Genomic DNA, 14,815 nt, shown 5'->3' on the forward strand with positions numbered 1-14,815 from the left:
TCAAGACTTGCATAAATATTTGCACAAATATGCCAATTTTCTTCAATGTCTACAGCCACACAAGAGCAAGGATATTGGGACTTTAATTAAGGACAAAATGAATTATAATGTTTTTACAGTGGATTAAGATTCCGTTTGAACGAAATTAACGACCTTGGCAGGGTTAAAGTAGACCTTGAAAAAGACCGCAAAGTTACAGCACGGTGACACTGGCATCTGTATTCCGAACTTTGCATTGTTCCCAGCCATTCACTTAACAAGAAGAAAAGGGGATCAGGGTAAGAAATACACGGGCCACTTTGACGAAATTACCAACATTAAAAACCATTATGTGTTGATTTTTACATCTCATTTGATTGCAAAGGAGTGGGAACTGGACAGAGCGCATTATTATTCCCTTTCAAAACTCTCATTAGCCGAGCCATTTCCGAGCTGTGGCAAGGCGGGCTACTAATTCATCAGCGGCAGTCTGAATGGAAGAAGGGAGTCAGCAAGTCACGGATAAATGGCCGGTGGGAAATTTAAATGAAGAGCGTCCTGATTACGTGTCTTGTAATGCTAATTACCGTTATAAAGTGCTCCGGCTGCAACAGAACAAAAGAATGATTCGGACATTTGAGAAATGAGATGTCGTGTTTATGTATGGAAGTCCCTCCATTCAGGTTTACGTGCGGAGGAAAGGAAACAAAACAGACGATTTTCAGGTGACCCACTGTGTTTTACGCTCGCAATTTTACGGTTATGCAAAATATTTATTTCCGGAATATTATTAGTCATAACAAAAAAAATTATAGCCCTGAATATGTGTTTGTGTTTCCATGATGGAAGAGAAAAAACTGATTTCCTTTTCTCGTGACCACATTTAAAATTTTTCAAAAATTATAGGACTGGGTTATCAATTAATTACTTCAATTAAGATATATACAGCTTAAGAGTTCCATTATCATAATGGTATTGTTAACTCTTCAAACTCTAAATAATTGACCACTATTAAAAAACTTACTAAAGTTTATAAGAGCATCAGTTTTACCTAGAAATAATAGCGCGTCAAGTGTGTATACGTAGACGTTTTAAATTTATTAATCTAAAATTAAAATCAGTTTCCGTCACAACGTTTCAATGAGGGAAAGATTTGGGATTGTCTTATGATCTTCCCAAGTACCCAAGACGTGACTTTATAGAAGAGCGTCCCGTTAGCACACTAGATGTACTGGTAGGAGAAATGACGACTCATTGGGATCGATGATAAATAGGTAAAATGAGTAAAAGAGAGGAAGCTATAAGAACAGACTACCACAGGAGCAGTAAAAGCAAGGTGGGAGGTGAATTACATGGATTAGATGCAAGGGGAAAGTTCGTTCAAAAGGAGTATATCGAGAAGAAATGTCCAAATAGAAAGGAGGAAAAGGAAAGGTGAATTAAATAAAGAATAGAAGCAATATGAAAGTTCCACTAGAATCAAAGTAAAACCAAGAAGAAGGAACAATCAGAAGAAGAGTATAATAAGTATAAAAGGGCAACTGAAGAAGGAAAAGAGTAGAGGCAGTCCAAAACAATGACACATGAGAAGAGAGGTTCTCCAGAAGAGAATTAGAAGCAGGTATTTAAGACAAAGAGTGGAAAAAAGGTATTTTAGAAGAAATTACAAGAAAGGAGAAAGGTCCTTCGGAAGAAGGGTAGATGCAAGAATAAGGTTCCTTCAGTGGAAGAATAAAAGCAAGGAAAAAGTCCTTCAGAAAAAGATTATAATCAGAAATAAAGGTACTTCAGAAGAAAAATACAAGCAAAAAGAGAGGTCCTTCGGGCGAAAAGTACAAGGAAGAAAAAGATCCTTCGGTAAAAGCGTAGAGGAAGGGAGGAAAATATTCCAAAATAACAGTAGATGGGAGGAAAAATGTCCTTACAAAAGAAGAATATGATTAAGGAGAAAGATCCTTCAGAAAAGCAGTAAAGTCAAGAAGAATTGTTCTTCAGAGAAGGAGTAGGAGTAAATGCAAGATAAAAATGTTCAGAAACAGAGAAGAAGGAAGAAAAAAGTAGCAGAAGAAGAGTAGAAGGAAATTGATCCTTTGTGGGAAGAGTATAATCCAGACGTACGGTCCTTGAGAAAAACAGAGGATGCAAGGAAAAATGTCCTTCAGAAGACGATAAAAAAAGGTCCTTCAAAATACGATTTTAATCAAGGAGAAGGGCAGTCTTGACGCAGCGATTGTTTTTAACTGAGGCTTTAGGAATTCCTGGCACGATCGCAACAATAGCTCCATCTTGATTTTTTCTATTTTACTATTTCTCAAATGCCACATGGTCAAATTTGTTATTATGTACACTAAACGTATTCAACCAATGCACATTATTGCATTATATAAAATCATTTAGAATTAATCGACGTAGGGATTACAACATTGCCACAGGTTCCAGTGTAGGCGTATCTCAACAGCCAATGAAGCGATTTGCAACATAACTATAAATACATAATTAGGCAAAATACAATAAAATGTACTTCACATTCATTATACAGCTTTTCATTGCCCTGCAAACAAATAGTAGACGTCATAATTGGAATAATGTCCAAATGTGATTTTTTTGTTTATATTTTTATTCTTCATAATTAGTGTTATCTATTCTAATTAGAGTTATCAAACTCATGAAAAAGATCATCCCGAAAAAGTGCATGCTTGTTTCCTTCGATGTACGCAACCTTTTCACCAACCCATGGAAGCTGTGAACCTTGCCGAAGACATCCTCATCCGGAAATCCATCCCAGTGCCAGTTATAAGAGAACTCAGTGTATTACTTCAGGCGTGTGTTTCCCAAAATTATTTCATTTTTAATGGTACATATTTTCAACAACCCAATGGTTTAGCCATGGGCTCGCCCTTGTCCCCACTCCTGGCGGATATTTATACGTACAATTTTGAAAAAGTTTTGTTCTCCTCAGCTCACCCTCTCATTAATAATGTATTTTGTTGGCTAAGATATGTAGACGATGTCTTCTTGTGTGGACAGGTTCTGATAGGCAACTACATCAGTTTCTAGCACATCTTAATTCTGTCAATTCTAATGTACTATTCACGTGTGAAAAAGAGGAAAAAGGTTCCCTGAATTTCCTCGACCTATCCATTTCTAAAGACAAAGACGGGTTACAGTATTCCATTTTTAGGAAAGAAATGTATACGGACCAATTAATTAATTCCTCTTCAAGGTATTGCTTCACCCAAAAGGTTTCGGTATTTCATGCAATGATCCACCGTTAAACGCTATCCCTAAGTCAAAATTCAATGGAAATAAGGAACTTAATGTATTTAAAACGTTAGCACTAAACAATGGTTATTCAGAAGATCTAATTAATAAACGTTACCGGAATAAACAATAGCCTTAAGTTACATTTACAACACCGAACATTTAAAAGATCCCACTGCCAAATGGCGGACTATATCTTGGGACTATTTTTCAAAAAGTAATTCATAGTTTTCCTAAAGAAAAAATTAAATGTGCCTTTTACTGTGATTCATGCCTTAAGAACCTGATCTCTCACACTTAAGACAAAGTCCCGAAAAACGAGAGGTGTGGGGTGTATGAGTTAAAGTGCTCAGAATGTAGCACAGTGTATTGGGCAAACAGGACGGATATTTAAAGAACGAATAAAAGAACGCCAAACATGTGTAAAAAGTAAGAACATAATATCCCTCTTTGCAAAGCACCTCATCGAAAGTGACCACAACAGTGACTTTGTGACAAAAATTATTCATTTTAAAAATAAAGGTCAAAGGCTCGAAACTTTGGAGCAGTTAGAAATTTTGAAATGCGTCCGTTGGAAAGATGAACTTGCCAACGAAATTTTGTTTCCCTCCCACTCCCCACTCCTAGGCCTACCACTCTTCAAAATCAAGTCAAAAGATGTAATTCTCTTTTCTTCCCATCTACATTGTAACCTTTTTACCCCTCCAACCTCCTTCTCTGACCAACCCCCTCCCTCGATCAGAAGGTATATATAGCCAGTGTGCTTCTATGGATGATGACGTTCAACGTCGAAACCTGGGTCGTGTTTTTGAAAAATAAAGTGTGTGAAATTACAAAGTAAATTGTTTCATTTCATTTCAATATGTTATGCAAATTCCATCAAAATACGCCTGAGACAACAAATTTTACTCCTATTTATTTCGTTCGATATCTACATCTTTTACCCGCAACTACGTGTCAATTTTAATATTCTTCCATTTGTCAGTCTTCACATTAAATCGTCAATCAAAATGCTCTACATACAACTGTCCCGCAAACTCTGGCTGGTTCCCAATATTATCTCCTCTCTCCCACCAATTCTATTACTTCTTTATTGAAAAATTCCAAAGAAACTGCGGGAGATGCCGCAACAGTAACTTTTAACGGAGCATTTCAATGCAACAATTTCAGAGCGTAAAAATCATTCGCCTTGACTGGGATTCGAACCCAGATCCCTCAGAGTTTAAGAGGATGCCTCGGTAGCTTAAGTGGCTAAAGCACTCGACCGGATATTGAGGGATCTGGGTTCGAGTCCCAGTCAAGGCGAATGATTTTTACGCTCTGAAATTGTTGCACTTCTTTATTGGCTTTAATTTCCATCCATTTTGCCGTTTATTCATTTTTTTCATCCTTTTCCATACCACCATCTCAAAGTCCTCAAACCTACACCAGTAAATTTGCTTCAACGACCATGAATGAGCGCACAAGTAATATAATAGTTTTAAATAGTCTTTTCGTAATATACCGACGTTAGCTTTCTCAACTTCCCTGGCCCACCTTTTTGAGAAAGCTTCTTTCCCTAGCGAAATTCTTCTTCTTAAATAATCTATTCCACCTTAAGTTTTATTCTTCCTTATTGAAAGTTTAACAAAGCCCTCTTATTTATTCAAAATCTCAAAACCCTTTCCTTTTTGTGTAAAATGTTAACCAACATCTACCACACCTTTCTTATAATTCGCTGAGGAATGATTGTAACCCGTTGATTAATTACCCAGCTTAATGCATGATCAACCGGAAACACGATTTTATAAATACCCCCGACTTTTATTTCTGTCTCCAGTTTACCAAAACCTCCTTTAACATTTCCTTCATTTACTTCATTCGCAGACAATATTGGATTTTAATGGATACCCCGGTCTGACTCCTCGTTCTAACTTAAATCTTCACACCATAATTATCGAACGCCTTCTCAAATTATGTCATGTCCTGTTAGCTCATGATAGGATATGAAATAATCTTTTCCCCATATTAACAAAATATGCATAATATATAGATACTAGATATCATAAATTTTGTGATACATCGGTAAAATGCCATCACTTAAAGTATAACAAGGTTAAAAAAAAGTATCGGTAACAATTTTTTTCCTGACGTGTGCGTTAAGTTCGGAATTCAGACCGTCGCTTAAGTGTGTACATTATAGCAGATCGTATTGGCATTGATAAGATGATAGTACGAACTATTACCACTGAACATTTGGTGACGTGAAAGATCTGCGAAGAAAGAAGAAACTCTTCCCGGAGGTCTAGACAAACGACCGAGAGCAGAGTCCAACGGTGTTTGCTCTCTAAGACCTTCTGCGAGGGCATCTCGACGATGCCCCAACCCCCTTGCAGTACTGACTTGGGACCAGAATACTATTTTCTATTCCCAGAAGTAAAATCCACCATCCATCAAAGGACCCCACCATGGGACCATAAATCAACCCATGGAATAAACTTGCACGCCTACTTTTAAGAAGGACCGATTAGAATCCGCCAACAGGGAGTCTTCGAGTCGTGAAAAAGCCGCTGGCAAAAGTGCGTCGACGCTCAAGGGACGTGCAAACCATGCAGCATACGATTGGAATTCTCTTCACCAGCCGTTCAGCTTCTTCTCCAGCAAAATATCCGCACTACCGTGACGAATTTGAATGTAACACTCTCATTCATATCTCCTCGAACCCAATTTGTCTTATCATTAGCACAAGCTATTCACCTCTAATTTCACCACACAGGGACTCTGCTATGCGCGCATTCCCTACCCAATTCCATCTAATTATAACCATCCCTCGCGGATATTATTTTGTTTGTTGGTTATTCTTGTGAGTTGATGACTTTCCCTCCTTCGGAACCCCTTCTCACATGCATATCACCATATCGTCATCATATGGGCACATTAAACCGGTCATTTTGCCCCGCGTGGTACTTTCATTCTTCCTTCGGTCCGACACTAAAGGCAACCGAGTAGGAAAACCCACGGAATCAAAATCAACATCCATCTTCTCCTTTTAGAGCCGGGGTGACGTCTTTATCTCCAAGTCAATTGAATCCTCAATACTCACGCTCCGCTGCCCTATCTCTCCTGCGCCCCTCCCTCATCCCCTTCCACCCTCTCTCCACCCCTCGACGCCCACCCCTTAATCCATTCCCCACTCATCCTCCCACGACTCCGCCGTTACCTCATCCTCATTTCACGTCATCATTCACCCACCAACTTCCATTCCTCTGCCCACGCATCTCTCGCCCAAATATGCGCGTACCTAATCGGCTTCGCCCCGTTTATCCTTAACGCGAAGAGCCGCCGCCATCAATGCCAGAGTTCTTGTTTCTTCTCCCTTCTCTTTTGTGCTTTTCAAATAACACATTGCGATTCGGCGCCCACCTCATATTTTGCCGTTAGAGGGTGAATGAAGAGGGGTCAATAATGTGGCAGTGCTTGCCTACTATTCCATATTTTTAGTTTATAGGATCGGAGGATCTCTGGGCAGCACAGGGTCGAAATTTCTCCAAGATTGTAGAGGAGAAACAGTACTAGGAATTTAAACCGTTTCACGGTGTGTAGGGCAAACACAATTTAACCCTAGGAGGATTTTGCAAATGGGATAATAGAGTATACAAAACTTCTAACTGAAAATATTTTAAATACATGAAACAAGGTCTTTCAGCTTTTACACATAATTTATTAGATATTTACCATGTTGAGAACGACTACAAGACATTGAATAAGGGGTATGCGGTGATCGATACACTATTACGTTGAAATGACAAATTCATTAGATTCTAAATTATTCTAGTAATCGTTTATAATTAAATATTTATAAATTAATTTAAAGAATACGCTAATCTTAAATAGCATTGAAATAATATATGACGGATTGGAAAATAAAACCACAAACACTGAATATTATTTCTATACTTAATGATAATACATAATTTATGTTTTTTAGCTTATAATAAGCGATGACATGAGAGGCGATATACACACAAGGAAAATCTCTCTCCTTCTGTGGTATTACATCTGTTATAGACTATCATTCCAATAACGATGAATGTATGCCTAATTCTTATTGGCATTCGAATAAGAAGAAACTGGAATACATAATGGGTAGGCTATTACTTAAGAGAGGTTTGGACGTTATCCACACAGATCCTTAAATATTTTTAAAACTGTTCTCTCATTTACTTTTTTTCTCCCAATGATACTTCTTCGCATCTCCACATTCTTATGTTTCCTTTTCAGCCAAAAGACTATTCTTTTCCATCATTTTACTCGCTCACCCGACACATTTTCTCAACCATTACAAACTTCGGGCACCGAAAATCTCTCTATATATATTCCCCTCTACCTATTAGAAACAGAAGTCTCCGAGTAATATAATTTACGTCGAAGGTTGCTACCTGCAATGGAATATCATAATTTCTCAGAATATGAATAAACGCTTCTATCGCCGAAGAGACTCGTTGATCAAATCTCGAAGGACACTTACGTAAAATGTCTCTACAATTCCGGTAAGATTAAAACCTCAAGGTCATAGTGTACACACAAATCAAAATAGTTTACAATATTACAGGTGAATGTGATATGAACTTTTCATAGTCAAATTACGATTGGGGAGAAAAAAAGAAAAGCGGAAAAGTATGAGAGGAGAAATACCAAAGGAAAAGCAAAGCTATGAGAGAGCACGGCATGTGGCATTGATATAAGAAGGGAGGTAAATAGTAGCCTGGGTTACTGCGATGAACGAGAAGGGATATGTTGCGAGGATGGTGGATATCGCGGGAGGGGTAGCAGGGGGAGAGTGAGGGAGGTTGCGTGGAATCGCCGGGCGAAATGGTGGAGATGAAATAAGTCTCGAGGATGTCGGCGGTGAATGGAGTTCCCCTCGATTGTGTGCGGGAGATGGAAGGGAAAGGAATGGGAGCGTGGTAGCAGGAGGGGACAGAGAGACGGGGGAGAGGACGGCTTCATTCTGGGAGAACGGTATCTTCCTCTAGGGGGTGTGCCGGGGGGGAGGAGTCCTCCTCCTTGGGCCGATAGGGGTTGGCGGAGGAAAGCAGGCAGAGATTGCCACGGAGATACAGCAGCGTGTGCGAGATGGGGTGGCGGTAGTGAGGGGACCGTAGGGGAGGAAATTGCCGAGGACGATGCGAAGCAAAGCGGAAAGGGGCGGAGGGCGGGTGAATGCGAAGCGGGCGCAGGTGACCGCGGAGAGGGCGAGACGCGCTCCACATCACCCTCACCGTTGAGCCTTCCCGCTTGGGTTTCGAGGGGTCGATCTGGTCAGTCTGTCGGGGACTACGCTATTCAAAACAATAGAAATGTCTCGAAAGAATGAATCGTCCGAAATCGATGTGAATAAATGATGTTGAAGCCTGAAGTATAAAAATCTCCTGGCCCAATTTCAAAATTCAGTTTATACTCAGGCATACTAATCCTGGTGATGAAAAAGTTCGACTTCGTTATTATTCCCAATGCTTAGAAGCATTACTTCTCGGAGAGAAAAATACAAACAAAATCCGATAAGTCGCATGAGGACTTTTGGCTGAATCAGCCATTAATTAAAAATTATTTGCGTATGCTTTCACCAGAATTGGGGAAAGACTTTGAGGATTTGTTCAAAGCCTTCCACGTTATCCTTTAATTGAGAAACTGATTCTATCCAAATGAGTACGCGTAAGATAACATTGGCAATGGCCCAATATCGACGAGAAAAGAAAATCTATAACCAATGAATCCAATCCTCGATATTGCGCCTTTTCTCCCACGCTCATTATCATTTATTTCCAAGTGGAAGAGACAGCTAATGTGGACTGGCATTCACGAGATCTGTTCAATAAGGAATGATCTTTTTTTAATGGCGCATTTATTTAATTTTCATATATTATAATATTGTCAGTATAACGTGTTTGTGGTACAAGCATCTCTCGTTAGAGACCAATACTGCGCCATCGGCAGGACAAACATGCCGTTCCCTTAGTCACAGTTCCGAAGCCGAAACACGCTCCCCGCGAAGATATCTCTTTACCCACGGGGAGAAAAAACTTAGGTGGGGGCAAGTTTGTGTTTTCGGAGAGGATGATAAACACATTTCACATTGATTGTTTTTGAAGTAAGTTACGATGAACCAGCCGAGCAAAAAAAACAAGCATCGCTTGATAAAAAATTCAATTGTCTGCTATTAATGTGTGAACGGCACCAAATTACATTTTCAAAAATTCTGATGGTAGTCCTTACGTTATTCGGTGATTTTCTCCCGCGATGGCATCGGCGTTGTTAATGCCGACTACCACAAGACTAGTGGTAGCAGCTTCGAATCCTCATCACTTTGAAGTTGATTGTCTTCCCCCTTTAAAAATATCAATCGATCTTCTAGATGTTGCAAAAGTAAGAGTGTACTCGCCATAGGCCTCCTGTAGCACTACATAGGCTTCAGCTGACGATTTTCTAATGCGAAAGCAAAATATAGTATCAATGCATCATCGAGTGTTACCTCCCTCGTTGCCGTAGGCATTATTCGACATGCAACACTTGACGTAAACCAATAATATAGGGCAGTTAATGAAACTTTACCACATATTAATCACAGATGTAGTAAAACAATAAAACTTGAAACTAAATTAGAGCACAATAAACCATGGGAATGAGGATTTACTATATTACTCATTTTGAAGTCATTATTGCTCATTACCGAACAGATTTCGCAGAAGGAAGGTGCGTGCTGAATTTATGGAACAGAAATGTATTAATGCTAATATTTGCGCATAATCTCATTGTGCGAGGTGCGTTCACTAAGACCAAAAACAAAACTTTCGAAAAAGGGTGATGGCGATAATTATCAGCCAAAAAGAATGCAAAAAAATATCGCATCTATTCATCAGGTGAACTTCGCCCGTCGCGGAAAATACATGCTCAATCTATCATATTTTGCTCATCAAGACTTAATACAGAAAACATTCGTGTAGTTTCGGATCCTTCGTAACTCCTCGTACAATACCCCACACGACCTTTTGTTCATGCCGTACGACAATTAAATTTCATGCCACTCTACAGAAACCTAAAGGGTTTGAACACACGATTTTATTGAACTAGAATTAGATATACTTTTTTAAGGATTATAATAAATCAAATAACGTCGCTCTAAAGCTCGTATCAACGAATTAGGGACTCAGAGGCAAATGACACAGACTACCTAAGTAAGGCGATATGATTTAAAATAATCATTAAAAACGTGTGATGAAACACTCCACAAACTATATTATAAACATAAATTAATGTCCTTTGATAAAAAATGGAATAATCGGAAATACTAGTGGTATGATAACGGGTAAAACATTGAATATCGTCTAGCTTAGTCTACGGGTTCCTAGGCTCCAAAAATACGCATGAAGATTCAGATAAATCACGATAAAAATATAAAGATGACACCGAAATTATTTAAAACTTACATGATGTCAGTGTCATACTTTAGACTGACGCTCTTGAATTCGTTAACCAATTAGCTCTTCCGGCGAGTGAATACCGTAGCGGTCGCGGAAATAATTGAAAATCACACACCAGAGAGTGGGAATACCTCCCTACTCCCTATCAGCTTTATTTAGCTGCGTATTCTCGCTTAGCCTCAAATTGTTTTTTAGTTTCATCCTCATTTCTAGCTGAAAAAGCATTTTATGACCCAGAGGTTACAAAAAAGACGAACTGGAAAAGAGAAAATTATGAATCCATTTATTGTGAAAAGTATGATAACTAGAATCGTGCATCATTTTAAGTAGTCTATCACATTTCAACTGATAAAAAACTAAGTCTGTCTCTAAACTTCTAAATAAAAGTAAATAGATTTGGAAGTCAAATATGGTGCGACGAAAGTTACCTCTAGGCAAAAGACAATTGTAAAGGATAAAGACATAAATCCGAAAATGCATTTGTTCGATTCTGCCATTGAAACTTCATGATTTGTTAATTATGGATTTTCCTTACAGAAAAAATTGTCTAACCACGAATAATTAGCAAATCATTCACCATATCGCCAAGGGTTTTGATGTCAGCACGTCGCAAAAATGTTGGAAAGTTTTTTAGAGGATAGCTTGACATTCGATTTGGATTCCCGCTAACATTTAGCCATTACCAAAAGAAAGGGGATCCGGAAAACGTACTAAATCATCTTACCTTGAATTCTCTGATAAAGATAAGGCTAAATATCAATAATGCTGCATGAAATTATGCCACTGATACTTCAATTCCCCCAAATAAAAGCTAATATTAATTGGAAAGCCTCTTTAGTGTTTGTGGACAGCTTGATTGATAGATTGATCTGCCATCAAATCCCGTTTGTCATTTTTCTAATGCTTTTGTTACGACGCATATTTGTGGAAGTAAAACGAAACTACGAGGTCTGTACAATAAATACGCGAACTGGTGCAATCTGGCGGCCGTGACGCGGAAGATAGCCCCGCCTACTAGCGGCGCTAGTTGCCCGAGACCCAATGAGCCGTCTGTGCTTGGCGGATCGTCGAGCTGTGCGTATGCTGTTAGTTTCTGCGTCTTTGATTGTATTGTTTGTTGGAAATGGAAATTGACGAAATAACGGAACAACGAATCAGCATCAAGTTTTTTGGTGAAAAGTGGTAAAAGTTATCAAGAAATTAATGAAATGTTGACAGCTGTTTACGGTGATAATAATCTGAAGAAAACATACGTTCTCAAGTGGATTGAGCATTATAAAGATGGCCGACCAGACGCCACGGATGACGCAAGGCCAGGGCGACCTTTAACCACCTGTGTTGACGACAAGATTGATCGTGTGCGGTCCTTGGTCCGCGGCCTCTGTTCGTATATTTATTGGACAGACCTGGAATTGTGTTCTTGACCCTGAAAAAATTGTATTCAGAAAATGGAGCAGTCCATAAGTAATGGGAAGGGAAGTTACGTTGGGAAAGCCTTTATTATCAAAGTAATAACGCAGAGGAAGGTCGTCATCGTTCTATCCTTTCTTTTTCTTTACTTTCCACCACATTCAAATGGATCCCATCTCTTCAGCAAGCGGCAAAGCACTTCGTTACGTTAGACCGTAGATTATCTACTTCCAGTGAATGAACATAAGAATAAATGCGGACTTCAAACTAAAAATCAAAAACCTCAACATGCATGTCCTCTTATGAGGACAAAACCTAAGTCGTACATTTTTTATTTTTGCGGCGAATATGGAACAGTTTTGGGTGCAAAACGCGTCCCATCCAAGCAGCCTATCAGCGTACTGGAACGGACATCGCCCGCAATGCCTTGCTCATGGATGGGCACTCTCCTGCCCTTACCCGCAATCCGCCCCTCTGCCTCCCAAACCATCCTCCCTCTCTCCCCGCCCTCGCTCCCAAAAAAGAATAATGCACCCCACCGCATCAGATGATGGGCCATTTTTACGCCCTCCTCCTCATACCGTCCTCGGCTTATATATAGATACACGTGTACATCGCGAGCGCAGGCCGCATCTTCTCGGGAGACACCGGAATGGCGACCGAGGGGAGAACGGGGGAGAGGAGGAAGACGAGAGATAAGACCAAAGACGCATAAAAACTCTCCGACGCCACACAATCATTCCCCCAGACCTCCATACCACCCCAGCCCCCACCCCTGCCGACACACCACCCCCGCACCTCCCCTCCCTTCCACCCGTTTTGTTCCTTCCATTTTCTTTATTTCCCATCAAAAATCTCGTTTTATCGGGACGCTATCGTTTCACTTATTCGTTTCATTACTCGCCCATATCTTTTTTATCCCGCCTCGTTCCTACTTCATCCACCCTTTCAAACGCCGGGCCCTTTTTCCCCCTCTTATCCGTTTTGCCACTTCAACGTTTGAAACGCTATTTATCCGTTTTTCTCCGAAGTTGGAAAGCGTGGGTCGGCCGTGGGGAGGGGGAGGGAAGGGAGGGAGGGAGGGAGCAAGGACAGCGAGGGAGAGAAAGGAGTCAGGGAGAGAAAAAAAGAAGTTATCCCGCCGACACGGTTACGAAAAGGATGGACGGGAGATGGAAGAGGGAGATTTGGGATAGCGGGAGGGTGGAGGGTGTGTGGGTGAGGGGGGAGGGGGGGAAGTCTCCCCCTTCCGCCTTTTGTACGCGTGCTGGTGTGTATTCGTCCGCTTGGGGCGAGGGAATAGAGAAGGGAGCAAGGAATGGCGCAGAGGGAGAGATCCGAAAACAAATTCGTTCCGGCTCGGTGTGGAGTCAAACAGTGTTATCACTTGGCGTTGGAGAGGGAGGAAAGGAGGGGGGAGGAGACGGAGGATAGGGGGGGGGAGGAGAGGGAGGAAAGGAGGGGGGAGGAGAGGTAGTATAGGGGGGGAGGAGAGGGAAGATGGGGGGGAGGAGAGGGAGGATAGGGGGGGAAGAGAGGGAGGATAGGGGGGGAGGAGAGGGAGGATAGGGGGGGGCGAGAGAAAGATAACGGCAAAAGTGTGTGGGCAGAAGAATTGAATTCGGGAAAAATGCTTCTCCGAAAGAAATGCAATGTTTGTTTTTTCATTCCCTCGCTCATTCTTGTGCGAGGTTTTTGTTTAGTCGGCAATAATTTGGTGGCATTTCATTTAAGGGGCTATCCAGATTATCTCGTGAAATGAGTGTCATTCTTTTGTTCCAGGTTAGTTTCGTAAATGTAGAAGACTGTATCTACGCGCACGCGTTCGCGTCAAACGTACATTAAATTCGCTGGCATAATAATAATAATAATGAAATGCTCAAAATTGCGGAATATCTATCTCGCTGGGTTACCCTCTTACTTTTGTGTTTCGCGCAAGTTGGTCCAAAATTGATACACACTTCTTTGTTGATGAATGATACCACTGAATGAATGTTCATTCATTCAGTGGTATCATTCATTCAGTGGTATTCATGTTCATTCATTCAGTGGTATCTCAGCGTAAAACATTTTCCCCAATATAAAGCATCAGCGGCGGTAATTCAATAGGGGAATAATATTCATTTGAATTTTCAGAGGCGATATAAATGTGAGTAATGAAGTGCTGTTAAAGATACTAAATTATTGGAAGCACTTAAATTTTCAGTTAGCAATTTTGTCAATATTCACCGTCATATTCATAATAGTCAATGAAAATTCTTTAGTTGCTTAATAAGTAATCTCTTTTACCTTCAAGACTGATGGAATCAAGCAAAACACGGGCAAGGATACCCAACCACAGATGGAAGTTGTCGGAATTATCCGAAGTGATTTAATCTGTAAAGTTATTAGGAGAAAACAATTTGTAAAAGGTGTTTTATCAATGAGAACGTAATCTCTATGCACACAAGTTTGGAAAATGGCAAAGCCAAGGACCACTAAGTTAGTAGGAAACCTAATACGCTCGTTGGTATAGAATTTCTACGACGAGGATAATCAAACTTTGATCAAATTGTAAGCTGAATAAATAAAGAAGCTTGCTTTAAATAAATAAATTAAATTGCTCTTTAAATAAATTACAAACCTGTTTAGCATACATTGCTTCCAGATAAATTTCACAGACCAAGCCCTAAACCTTTTCCATGCTGATGAAAAAAATCCTTAAA

The sequence above is a fragment of the Hetaerina americana genome, unplaced genomic scaffold (assembly GCF_022747635.1).
Source record: "Hetaerina americana unplaced genomic scaffold, ioHetAmer1.1.p SCAF_1, whole genome shotgun sequence".
In the NCBI taxonomy this organism is placed as follows: domain Eukaryota; kingdom Metazoa; phylum Arthropoda; class Insecta; order Odonata; family Calopterygidae; genus Hetaerina; species Hetaerina americana.